Raw genomic sequence first — 13,247 nt, 5'->3', positions numbered from 1 at the left:
CACTGGAGTTTATCTATCATCTCCGTAACGCTTTCGCGATTACTAAATGATCCTGTAACGAAGCGCGCTGCTCTCCGTTGGATCTTCTCTATGTCTTGTATCAACCCTATCTGGTACGGATCCCACACTGCTGAGCAGTATTCAAGCAGTGGGCGAACAAGCGTACTGTAACCTACTTCCTTTGTTTTCGGATTGCATTTCCTTAGGATTCTTCCAATGAATCTCAGTCTGGCATCTGCTTTACCGACAATCAACATTATATGATCATTCCATTTTAAATCACTCCTAATGCGTACTCCCAGATAATTTATGGTATTAACTGCTTCCAGTTGCTGACCTGCTATTTTGTAGCTAAATGATAAAGGATCTATCTTTCTGTGTATTCGCAGCACATTACACTTGTCTACATTGAGATTCAGTTGCCATTCCCTGCACCATGCGTCAATTCGCTGCAGATCCTCCTGCATTTCAGTACAATTTTCCATTGTTACAACCTCTCGATACACCACAGCATCATCTGCAAAAAGCCTCAGTGAACTTCCGATGTCATCCACCAGGTCATTTATGTATATTGTGAATAGCAACGGTCCTATGACACTCCCCTGCGGCACACCTGAAATTACTCTTACTTCGGAAGACATCTCTCCATTGAGAATAACATGCTGCGTCCTGTTATCTAGGAACGCCTCAATCCAATCACACAATTGGTCTGATAGTCCATATGCTCTTACTTTGTTCAATAAACGACTGTGGGGAACTGTATCGAACGCCTTGCGGAAGTCAAGAAACACGGCATCTACCTGTGAACCCGTGTCTATGGCCCTCTGAGTCTCGTGGACGAATAGCGCGAGCTGGGTTTCACATGACCGTCTTTTTCGAAACCCATGCTGATTCCTACAGAGTAGATTTCTAGTCTCCAGAAAGGTCATTATACTCGAACACAATACGTGTTCCAAAATTCTACAACTGATCGACGTTAGAGATATAGGTCTATAGTTCTGCACATCTGTTCGACGTCCCTTCTTGAAAACGGGGATGACCTGTGCCCTTTTCCAATCCTTTGGAACGCTACGCTCTTCTAGAGACCTACGGTACACCGCTGCAAGAAGGGGGGCAAGTTCCTTCGCGTACTCTGTGTAAAATTGAACTGGTATCCCATCAGGTCCAGAGGCCTTTCCTGTTTTGAGCGATTTTAATTGTTTCTCTATCCCTCTGTCGTCTATTTCGATATCTACCATTTTGTCATCTGTGCGACAATCTAGAGAAGGAACTACAGTGCAATCTTCCTCTGTGAAACAACTTTGGAAAAAGACATTTAGTATCTCGGCCTTTAGTCTGTCATCCTCTGTTTCAGTACCATTTTGGTCACAGAGTGTCTGGACATTTTGTTTTGATCCACCTACCGCTTTGACATAAGACCAAAATTTCTTAGGATTTTCTGCCAAGTCAGTACATAGTTACTGTACCTTCAATGCTTGAATGTCTGTGGACAGGTATTCTGAGACAAGAGTCTGTACAAGCATTATTCCTTAACGTAGATGAGTGAAATCTAGTGATTTAAATAATGAAAATTGCACCAATTGATGCTTTACACAACGCATTTCGAGAATTTATTCTCATTTTCGAGTGAATTTGTGCATTTGTTAACCTGAATACCTTTCGTGACGTTTGCATGTGTGATTTTCTGCCTCACATGCGTCTTTCTGCAGTTAGACTGCAATCGGAAAATCGGACAAAATGAATCTTTGAGTGTTTTTAAATCCTAATGTTAGGAATGATATATTTCTTTGTCTGCTTATAGGTATAGTGCCTCCTCCATTATGCAGAATATCACATATATATAAATCATCTCTTACACTGTTTGTTTACATAATACGCTACAAAGACATTACGACACCGAGGTTTACAGAGTTTGTACACAATCTGAAGTGTTACATTCCTTTTGAATTATGTTATGTATGTATACACAAAAGGTTGTCAAATAAAAAATTTATTTTTACCTCTGTTGACTACTTCATTATCGATTACATTTTTTATAATGATGAAACGAACATATTTATGAAAATTGTTACATTTATCAGATGCAGGAGGAACATTTGAAGAAATTAACTGTTTCACTGTTTATTTTGTCATTGAGAATTTTTTCTCCTTATTTTTTGTGGTGTATAAAAATTCCAAGAGTCCCTATTAAATCCATTCTATGAGATTTTTGGAAATAATGGAGTATCTTAAAATCTTCTGTGTTTTCGATTGGGTCACCATGGTCTTTTATTTGTGTTGCTACAGCTGATTTTGTAAACGGATCATGTGTGTAACAGTTGATGTGTTCAGGGTATCTAATTTGAAACTTCCTTCCATTTTTGTCCTGTGTGATAGCTTGAGCAAGTTGTACAAGTTAATTTGTAAATTCACGAATTTGAGAATTTATCTTTTTTATTGCTCAAATTGTGAATTAGTTTCTACTTTAGTTTGTTGTTTTTGGAGGAAACTGCTTTCACTTTATGTTATCTAAGTACATTGTGCTGGGAAAGACACTGGTCACTGCAATTTGGTTAATGGTTCCTAATGTTTTATGCCTGTCCTCTTTGTTCATTAAGATTTTGTTTGCTCTGTTTTTTATCTGGTATTCAGTTGTGGAATGTATTTTCTTGTGTACATCACTAAACAAATTTATCATAATATTGGTGTCGCCTTGGAATAAGATATGACCTACTTATTGTTTGTTGTGTACTGTGTTTTTTAAGCAGGGTTCCTGGTTGTTGAATATTTACTGTTCTGGATGGCTGATGAAACTATCTGCCATTGTGCCAGATATGGATGAGGCCATATCTGGTCCATTTGGTTGTTGTTAAATTTTATCACTGAATGCAAATTAGTTGTAGCTGAGGGCTGTTTCTACTAACTCTATAAATTCAATAATTGAAATTAAAGAAATAAACATTCCAGATGGTCGACAGTTTATATCACTAGACGTCACAAACCTACATTCTAATATCCCTGTTAATGAAACTATTGCAAAAATAAAGAACAACCATAAAAAAGCACAAAAGGTCTTCACAAGCTGACATTATTGAATGCATAGTTACTAGAAACAGTCCTCAACTACAACTACTTTGCATTAAATGGAAACATTTATCAACAACAATATGGGTCAGCCATGGGCTCATCCATATCAGGTACAATCGCAGACGTTTTCACAAGCCATCTAGAACAGAAAATATTCAGCAGTCAGGAACTTGCAAAAAAAAAAAAAAAAAAAAAAAAAGACATGGAATACTACAGGAGATATGTAGATGATGCCTTAATCTTACTCGAAGATGACACCAATTACTTCATAAACTAGTTTAATAATGACATCTTGGGTTGTCGGGTGTTCTGCCGGATATCAGCGTCGTACTTGCACGATATTTCGGTACTCCTGTCTCCATTTGTGGGGAAATGTATTCACCACATCCGCAACTCAGAAGATTTCCTGCAACGCCTCAAGCAACTGCACATCACAGATTCGGACATCATGGTTAGTTTTGATGTGGTATCGCTATTCACCAGAGTCCCACTGAAGGACTCACTAGAACTTATTGCAGAGAAATTTGACGGTGCTCTGTTGGACCTGTTCAGTCATACACTGACATCCACGTATTGCCTGTACAGAAACCAATATTACGAGCAAACTGAAGGTGTAGCCATGGGCAGCCCACTGTCCCCTGTGGTTGCCAATATGTTTATGGAGAGTTTTGAGGAGAGGGCATTGGAGACAGCCACATTTAAACTCACATGCTTCTTTAGGTATGTGGATGACACCTTCGTGATCTGGCCACATGGGATGGACAGGCTCAATGAGTTTCTTGAATATCTTAACTCATGCCACCCTAATATCAAGTTCACCATGGAACCGGAAAAGAATGGCCAGCTGCCATTTCTGGATGTACTAGTCCAAAGGAAAGCAGATGGATCAATTGGCCACAGTGTGTACCGAAAACCAACACACACTGATTTATATCTGCAGGCCAGCAGCTGTCACCACCCTGCACAGAAGAATGGGGTTCTGAAGAGTTTGGTCCACAGAGCACGTGCCCTGTCAGACCAAGAGAATCTACCTATAGAGATAGAACGTCTCAAAACAATTTTCTCCAAGAATGGATACACGGACAGACAAATTGAGAGGGCACTCCAACCAGCCACTATACCACAGGTTCCTGAAGAAGACCAAGATGAAGCAAAGAAGGTGGCATATCTGCCCTATGCTGGCTCTATTTCTGCCAGAATCAGTAGGACCCTCCGTAAACACAATATCAAGTGTGTTTTCTGTCCATCCAACAAGATCGGGGGACTGCTGGGGAGTGTCAAAGACGACCTGGGATTTACAATATACCTTGTCAATGTGGCATGTCCTACATTGGCCAGACGACAAGAACTGTGGAGATCAGGTGCAAAGAACATCAGAGGAACACTAGATTAAGACAGGTGACTAAGTCAGCCATTGCTGAAGACTGTCTAGAACTAGATCATGCCATGAAGTATGAGGATACCAAGATTCTAGCACAAACACCCAGATTTTGGGACAGTGTTATAAGAGAATCGATAGAAATTTAAATGGCTGACGTTCTTATGAACCGTGACACAGGGTACCAGCTAAGCAGAGCCTAGGATCCGGCTCTGGAATTGTTAAAGGAGCAACGGGGCCAGCTGCAACACTACACAAACAGAAGAACCAGAGACATGGAGATGGAAAACGAGCCCCTGACGGACTGCCAGGCGCACCAGACCGGAGAAGGAACACCCAGAAGTGAGACTGGTGGGCGCGGACCGCAGAGGGAACATCCAGAGCCGCAGCGGACGAAAAACGGAGCGGCAACGCTCCAACAGGTCGTGGTGAGCGGGCGCGGACCGCAGGGGGAACGCTTGGTACCCCAGACCGTAGATGAAACCCCCAGGAGTGGGTTTGGTGGGTGCGGACCGCAGAGGGAGCACCTAGAACCGCAGCGGACGGGAAACGGAGCAGCAACGCTGCAGCAGGTCGCAGGAAATGGGCGCGGACCACAGAGGAAGCACCTGCAGCCGTTGGTGGAGGGGGAAGGCCATAGGCATAAATACTGGACCAGGTCCACTCGAGGAGCAGTCTCAGGTCGCACCTGATGAAGGTCACGAGCTACGTGACCGAAATATCGTGCAAGTACGACGCTGATATCCGGCAGAACACCCGACAACCCAAGATGTCATTAGATCGCCGGGAAAGCCTGAAGAGTTACATCAAAAGTCTCTACGGGGAGGAGATGTATCAGAATATCAAGAAGCTGGACGAGCTACGGCAGAAGAAAGGGAAGATGCTGAGTTCTCTCAGTTTTTTGCCGAGGTGTCGAGATGGAGAACTGGTACCAGTATTTGCCAGAATTAAACATCACATCAACTCCAGAGCGGCGAACAAGATAAAACGCAGAGCCAGCATGGCACTGGTGAGAGAGAGGATTCGAGATATGCGCCACAGGTTACACGTTGTGGCCAGGGAGCTGTTACGCATTCATCTGTAGATGGCAGCCTCCTTAACAAGAGAAGATTGGGATGGGGTAGACCGTGCCTCGTGGTCTTTAGCTGAGTGTGCTAGAAGGAATACCTCATCTTGCCAATCTGCAGAGTTTGACCGCATGAGTAAGAAAGCACAGCAGATGGAAGAGACACGCACTGTGACGAATCTGAGTGGCATACAGTTTGATGATACAACCTTAAAGGTACTCAGCAAGGGTCTCAACTTTGCTACAACCCCTAGAAACGTACCCATTTCAGATTTCGTCAGTGCAGTAGAGCAAGTTGCAGCCACACTTCCACCTAATGTGGCAGAGGAAGTCGACCGAGAGACCTGCAGGGCCCTCACCAAGGCCAGGCCGCCAAAATCGAACATCACAACCGAGGAGAGGCTTGCACTCAAGAAACTACGGGAAGACAACAGCATTGTGGTACTGCCAGCAGACAAAGGGAACTCCACTGTCATCTTGCAGTGGGTGGATTATGATGAGAAAGTACGCCAACTTCTGGAGGACCCTGCATACAGAATTCTGGAGTGTGACCACACGGACAAGGTGGCCAAGAAGACCAGTGCTCTCTTGAAGGAAACAGGGATGCCCAATAAGATCATCAGACAACTACGGGAAAAAGCGCCAGTGCCACCTAGAATGTATGGTCTGCCTAAAATACACAAGGTGAGCGTGCCCCTACGACCGATTGTCAGTAATATTGGGGCACCTACGTACACAACAGCCAAGTACTTGAAAGGTCTCCTGTCTCCATATGTGGGGAAATGTATTCACCACATCCGCAACTCAGAAGATTTCCTGCAACGCCTCAAGCAACTGCACATCACAGATTCGGACATCATGGTTAGTTTTGATGTGGTATCGCTGTTCACCAGGGTCCCACTGAAGGACTCACTAGAACTGATTGCAGAGAAATTTGACGGTGCTCTGTTGGACCTGTTCAGTCACACACTGACATCCACGTATTTCCTGTACAGAAACCAATATTACGAGCAAACTGAAGGTGTAGCTATGGGCAGCCCACTGTCCCCTGTGGTTGCCTACATGTTTATGGAGAGTTTTGAGGAGAGGGCATTGGAGACAGCCGCATTTAAACCCACATGCTTCTTTAGGTATGTGGATGACACCTTCGTGATCTGGCCACATGGGATGGACGGGCTCAATGAGTTTCTTGAACATCTTAACTCATGCCACCCTAATATCAAGTTCACCATGGAACCGGAGAAGAATGGCCAGCTGCCATTTCTGGATGTACTAGTCCATAGGAAAGCAGATGGATCAATTGGCCACAGTGTGTACCGAAAACCAACACACACTGCGCGGACCGCAGAGGGAACATTCAGAGCCGCAGCGGACGAAAAACGGAGCGGCAACGCTCCAACAGGTCGTAGTGAGCGGGCGCGGGCCGTAGGGGGAACGCTTGGTTCCCCAGACCGTAGATGAAACCCCCAGGAGCGGGTTTGGTGGGCGCCGACCGCAGAGGGAGCGGACGGAAAACGGAGCAGCAACGCTCCAGCAGGTCGCAGGGAATGGGCGCGGGCCACAGAATAAGCGCCTGCAGCCGTTGGTGGAGGAAGAAGGCCATAGGCATAAATACTGGACCAGGTCCACTCGAGGAGCAGTCTCAGGTCGCACCTGATGAAGGTCACGAGCTACGTGACCGAAATATCGTGCTAGTACGACGCTGATATCCGGCAGAACACCCGACAACCCAAGATGTCATTAGAGCGCCAGGAAAGCCTGAAGAGTTACATCGTAGTTTAATAATGTACACAAGAAAATAAATTTCACAGCTGAATACCACATAGAAAATAAAGCAAACAATCCCAGTGAACAAAGAGGACAGGGAGAAAGAATTAGAATTCTTTACCAAACTGTAGCGCCAATGACTTCTCCTGCAGAATGACAGATAGAATGACAGATAATATACAGAGACAAATAACAAAAAGGAGAGAAGGTCCTGATCCTTTCGAAGGAGCCAATAATACAGTAACATTTATGGCTAGCATACATTATGTAGGTAATATTTCTCAAAAATAGCAAACCCATTAGGTCACATAAAGTGAAAATAGCTTCCTCCACAAACTACATAATAACACAGAAACTAGTCCACGTCTTGAACAATAAAAAAAATAAATTCTCAGACTCAGGAAAACGTGCTCAAGCTACTATATAGGAGAAAATGGAAGGAATTTTGAAATTAGATACACTGAACACATCAACTGTTACACATAACTGATTTAAAAAATCATCAGTAGCGACACAGATAAAAATAATGGACACCCATTCGAAAAAGTAGAATGAGATCTTAAGATACTCTATCACTTATGAAGAATGGATTTAATTGAGGAGCTTGAAAGTTTTGCACACCACAAAAAGTAAGGAGAAGAAATTCGATAATATAGTAGTCAACAGTGGTAAAAATAGATTTTATAGTTGACAACTTTATACATATGCATAATGTAATGCAAAATCACTGTAACACCTCAGGCTGTGTACAAACTCTTTGATACCATCATGTAGCATTTTTTGCAAACTGACAGTGTAAGTGATGATTTGTGTGTATGTGGCATACTGTATAATGTGAGTAGACAAACGAAAATGTCATTTTTAACATTAGCATTTAAAAACACTGAAAGATACGTTTAGTCACATTTTCCAGTTGTAGTCTAGCAGCAGAAAGACGCATGGCAGGCAGAAAATCACACATGTAAACATCATCAAACATATTCATGTAAACAAATTCACAAATTCAATTGAAAATGAGAACAAATGCTCGAAAACGCGTTGTGCTAGGCATCAAAACATAAGTAATGGTGTTTTTTTATTATTTACATCTTGAATGAGACAGTTGCAGACTTCTCTCACACATCTAATATGATGGACGAAATTAAATGAAATCTTCGCTCCTGTAAAGAATTTCCCGTACCTAAATAACTTGTATTGATTTTTAGCCTTTGAAGAATGTCATGATTACTGTTTAGTGTTAAATTATTTTGTGGCCATGTCTAACTGTCGTCGTATGTTTCAGGTGACGTTTGTAGAATTTGGTCCGAAAGCGAACGAGTCACTGATCTGTATTAGATTTATGGACCTGTTGTTCCTACGAAGTTTGGTCAGACGCACATGCAGTGACTGCATGAGGCAGGACTGTGTCCACTGATGTCAATACTTCGTATTTATTAGACTGTTTTCCGTTCTCTATATTTTACTTAATTACTGTAATTTTCTGTGTACAGCGTTTACATGCGAAAGGACGGTTGTAAGTTGGCTGGTGTCAGTTGAGTCCAGGCGACCGTTGGTCGTTGGCTCAGCTCTTATCTGTGTATCGTTCTCACCATTCTGCATTGCACTGCGACGTGCCCTCTCACCGCTGTTGCTGATAACTATAATTAAGTTGCTTGGGTATAGGATTGTTGACGCTCGGGTACAGCTGACCCAGTGAGTAATTTAGTTTCTTGAAAAATATTATCCTGAGGATTTGTTATATTGTTGTAAGGCTAACTAATATCATTTCATCAAGAGGTTTCGTGCCACCTCAGTTAAAACTAACACCTAAATCAAAGCGTTTTCTGATATTTGATTACGCCACTGAAGTAATTGGAATTAAGTCAATTGCAATGGCTCCCGTGTCCAGTGGTGACCATTACATATTTTTAACAGATTGCGTTAATTTTTTCGAAGTACTGGACATTTGGCGTTGCGTGTCTGACAGATGTCCTCGGTTGTGGAAGAAGTTTTGTCGTTCTATCCTATTGAGACGCGGGCGATGTATTCTGTTTTCCACCCCTGACACGGGTGTAAATTTAAATAACAATGAGGGAAGACTTATTCCCTTTAATGGCGCCGCACATCACAGTCAGTTAATGTACAATCTGAGATCATTTTAATTAAAGATGCTGCTTTTCTTTAAACCCAGGGATGACCTTTTAATTCTCTTCAAGTAAATTTTCGTTTTCTTAAAAGTGACATGCATCATGTTTAGCCATGTTACCTCTCTTGGCTCTTATTAAGCAATTCCTATTTGTTACGAGTGACATATCTCATATTTGGCTCCTTGGTATTGTTCATTCAGTTTAAGTAAACTCTTGTCATTCTACAAGATGACATACGACACGTTTTGATAAATTGTACTTGTACATGTGTCCATCCGCGCTTTGGAATATTTGTGTATAGTAATATTTGTGTATAATAATAATCGAATTAAGTCGGGTGAAGCTGAGGAAATTAGATTAGGAAATGAGACACTTAAAAGTAGTAAATGAGTTTTGCTATTTGGGGAGCAAAATAACTGATGGTGGTCGAAGTAGAGAGGACATAAAATGTAGACTGACAATGGCAAGGAAAGCGTTTCTGAAGAAGAGAAATTTGTTAACATCGAGTGTAGATTTAAGTGTCAGGAAGTCATTTCTGAAAGTATTTGTATGGAGTGTAGCCATGTATGGAAGTGAAACATCAACGATAAATAGTTTGGACAAGAAGAGAATAAAAGCTTTCGAAATGTGGTGCTACAGAACAATGCTGGAGATTAGATGGGTAGATCACGTAACTAATGATGAGGTTCTGAATAGATTTGGGGAGAAGAGAAATTTGTGGCACAACTTGACTAGAAGAAGGGATCGTTTGGTAGGACATGTTCTGAGGCATCAAGGGATCACCAATTTAGTACTGGAGGGCAGCGTGGAGGGTAAAAACCGTAGAGGGAGACCAAGAGATGAATACACTAAGTGGATTCAGAAGGATGTAGGTTGCAGTAGGTACTGGGAGATGAAGAAGCTTGCACAGGATAGAGTAGCATGGAGAGCTGCATCAAACCAGTCTCAGGACTGAAGACTACAACAACAAACAACAATCATCGATGGATTTTGACCAATGATCTGTGCTAGTATGATTAATGTTCTGCTTAAAGAGATCTTTCAACGGTTTTATGAAGATCGCTTATGTCAAAAACACTATATGAAAGTAAAGATTTAAGAAATTTTTGGAAATCGTATACATAAAAATTCTGTTGTAATGTTGTTAATTATTTATTTCTACCAACCCCTTACCACTTTCCTCACCTGGAACCCTGCCATTTCATTGGTAGAGGAGCTTGGTTATGTGATTGCTGTGGTTCTGATAATGTGCAGGGTAGTAAGTTTTAAGGTTGTTTACTTTTTTGTGGATTTAGCACCCCGTGGCTTGATCTACTTTCAGAGGAACTGACAGCGTGGGATGAATGGATCCGAGAAGTGTACTGGGAATTTCGTTTCTAAACAAGGGCCAACTTCAATATGAGATGAAGATCAGAGGAGAACCAGTCCCCTTACCTACTTCCCCGCCATTTCAATGCATATAATGTAATCCTCAGAAAATGTAACACCTCTGACTGTATACAAATTCTTCGTGAAACAAAATCCCTGCAGCATGTTTTGATTAAAGAAACTTACAGCTGCCCATGCAGCTTCAACACGATACCACAGTTCATCAAGAGTAGTGACTTGCGTATTGTGACGAGCCAGTTGCTCGGCCACCATTGACCAGACGTTTCCAGTTGCTGAGAGATGTGGAGAATGTGCTGGCCAGGGCAGCAGTCGAACATTTTCTGTATCCAGAAAGGCCCGTACAGGACCTGCAACATGCGGGCGTGCATTATCCTGCTGAAATGTAGGGTTTCGCAGGGATCGAATGACGGGTAGAGCCACGGGTCGTAACACATGTGAAATGTAACGTCCACTGTTCAAAGTGCCGTCAATGCGAACAAGAGGTGACTGAGACGTGTAACAAATGACACCACATACCATCACGCCGGGTGATACTCCAGTATGGTGATGACGAATACACGCTTCCCGTGTGCGTTCACCGCGATGTCGCGAAACACGGAGTCGACCATCATGATGCTGTAAACAGAACCCGGAATCATCCGAAAAAATGACGTTTTGCCATTCGTGCACCCAGGTTCGTCGTTGAGTACACCATCGCAGGCGCTCCTGTCTATGATGCAGCGTCAAGGGTAACCGCAGCAATGGTCTCCGAGCTGATAGTCCATGCTGCTGCAAACGTCGTCAAACTGTTCGTGCAGGTGGTTGTTGTCTTGCAAACGTGCCCATCTGTTGACTCAGGGACCGAGACGTGGCTGCTCGATCCATTACAGCCTTGCGGATAACATGCCTGTCATCTCGATTGCTAGTGATACGAGGCCGTTGGTATCCAGCACGACGTTCCGTATTACCCTCGTGAACCCACCGGTTCCATATTGTGCTAACAGTCATTGGATCTCGACCAACGCAAGCAGCAATGTCGCGATACGATAAACCGCAATCGCGATACGCTACAATCCGACCTTTACCAAAGTCGAAAACGTGATTGTACGCATTTCTCCTCCTTACACGAGGCATCACAACAACGTTTCACCAGGCAACGCCGGTCAACTGCTGTTTGTGTATGAGAGACCGATTGGAAACTTCCCTCATGTCAGCACGTTGTAGGTGTCGCCACCGGCGCCACCCTTGTGTGAATGCTCTGCAAAGCTAATCATTTGTATATCACAGCATCTTCTTCTTGTCGGTTAAATTTCTCGTCTGTAGCACGTCATCTTCGTGGTGTAGCAATTTCAATGGCCAGTAGTGTAAAATATTTGCAAGCGCGCTGTCGAACCAGAATTAGTTAAAGGTGACACGACGATTGTCAAAGATGTAATACTGTAAATGCGTGTGCTATGAAGTCAGTCTTAGGTATGATCTGGTTAACCGTTACGTGTCACCTACTATGGGCGCATCCTTCAAATGTAATTTTCTGTGGTGCTAAGATGTTCGGTACTTGAGACAGATAATATTCACTTTGAAAGTATGCCGCATAACGAGTGATTATTGTCTGCGACATATGGATGGCGCTGCCGAAGTCATACTTCTGTGCATGTTTTTTAGTGGAGAAGATCAGCGTATTTTACTGTCTCCAGTAAGTATTAAATAATGTCATTTGTTTTTATTATTCAAGGCGATTGCGCTACAACCCAGCATTCAACTGAAGTCAAAGATCGTTCTTTTCGGCCAATAAGCGCTGCATCTGTAACAGACTAGTTGCACATCTGTCGCTGATACGAGCCCGACGCAACCTGGGAGTGCAATACAAGGAACTACTTCCTCCAAACAGAGCTCCCGCTGCAATGCATCTGCAAGAGCAATTCCGTGGTGACGTAAATACAGCCTGTGCGTAAAGTGATTCAGGAGATTTATGACCAAACCACGAAAGTTATTCACAGAGTGAGTAATGCGGGTGCGAAGAAATCAGCGAAGTGCTTCATGCAGCAGACTCAACGAATCGGTGTGGACTGTCACCATCACATTACTCACAAAAATCGTCATGACCATCTCCTACAGCCACTATCTCTGTGAACAATGGCAGGCACTGTGGCTGCTGAGCATTTACATAATGTTAAGCAGTGGTTAAGTAGAATTATTTTTTTATGTAGTTCTGTATTTCATTTACATAATACAACGAATACACCTGGCTGAAAATGACTTACATGTTCGTGGTGCCCTCCACCGGCAATGCTGGAATTCAATATGGTGTTGGCCCACCCTTAGCCTTGATGACAGCTTCCACTCTCGAAGGCACACGTTCAATCAGGTGCTGGAAGGTTTCTTGGAGAATCGCATCCCATTCATCAAGGAGTGCTGCAGTGCGGGGAGGTATCGATGTCGGTCGGTGAGGCCTGCCACGAAATCTGCTTTCCAAAAC

The sequence above is a fragment of the Schistocerca cancellata genome, chromosome 1 (assembly GCF_023864275.1).
Source record: "Schistocerca cancellata isolate TAMUIC-IGC-003103 chromosome 1, iqSchCanc2.1, whole genome shotgun sequence".
Lineage (NCBI taxonomy): Eukaryota > Metazoa > Arthropoda > Insecta > Orthoptera > Acrididae > Schistocerca > Schistocerca cancellata.
The sequence above is the reverse complement of the archived record's forward strand: the minus strand, read 5'-3'. Positions refer to the sequence as shown.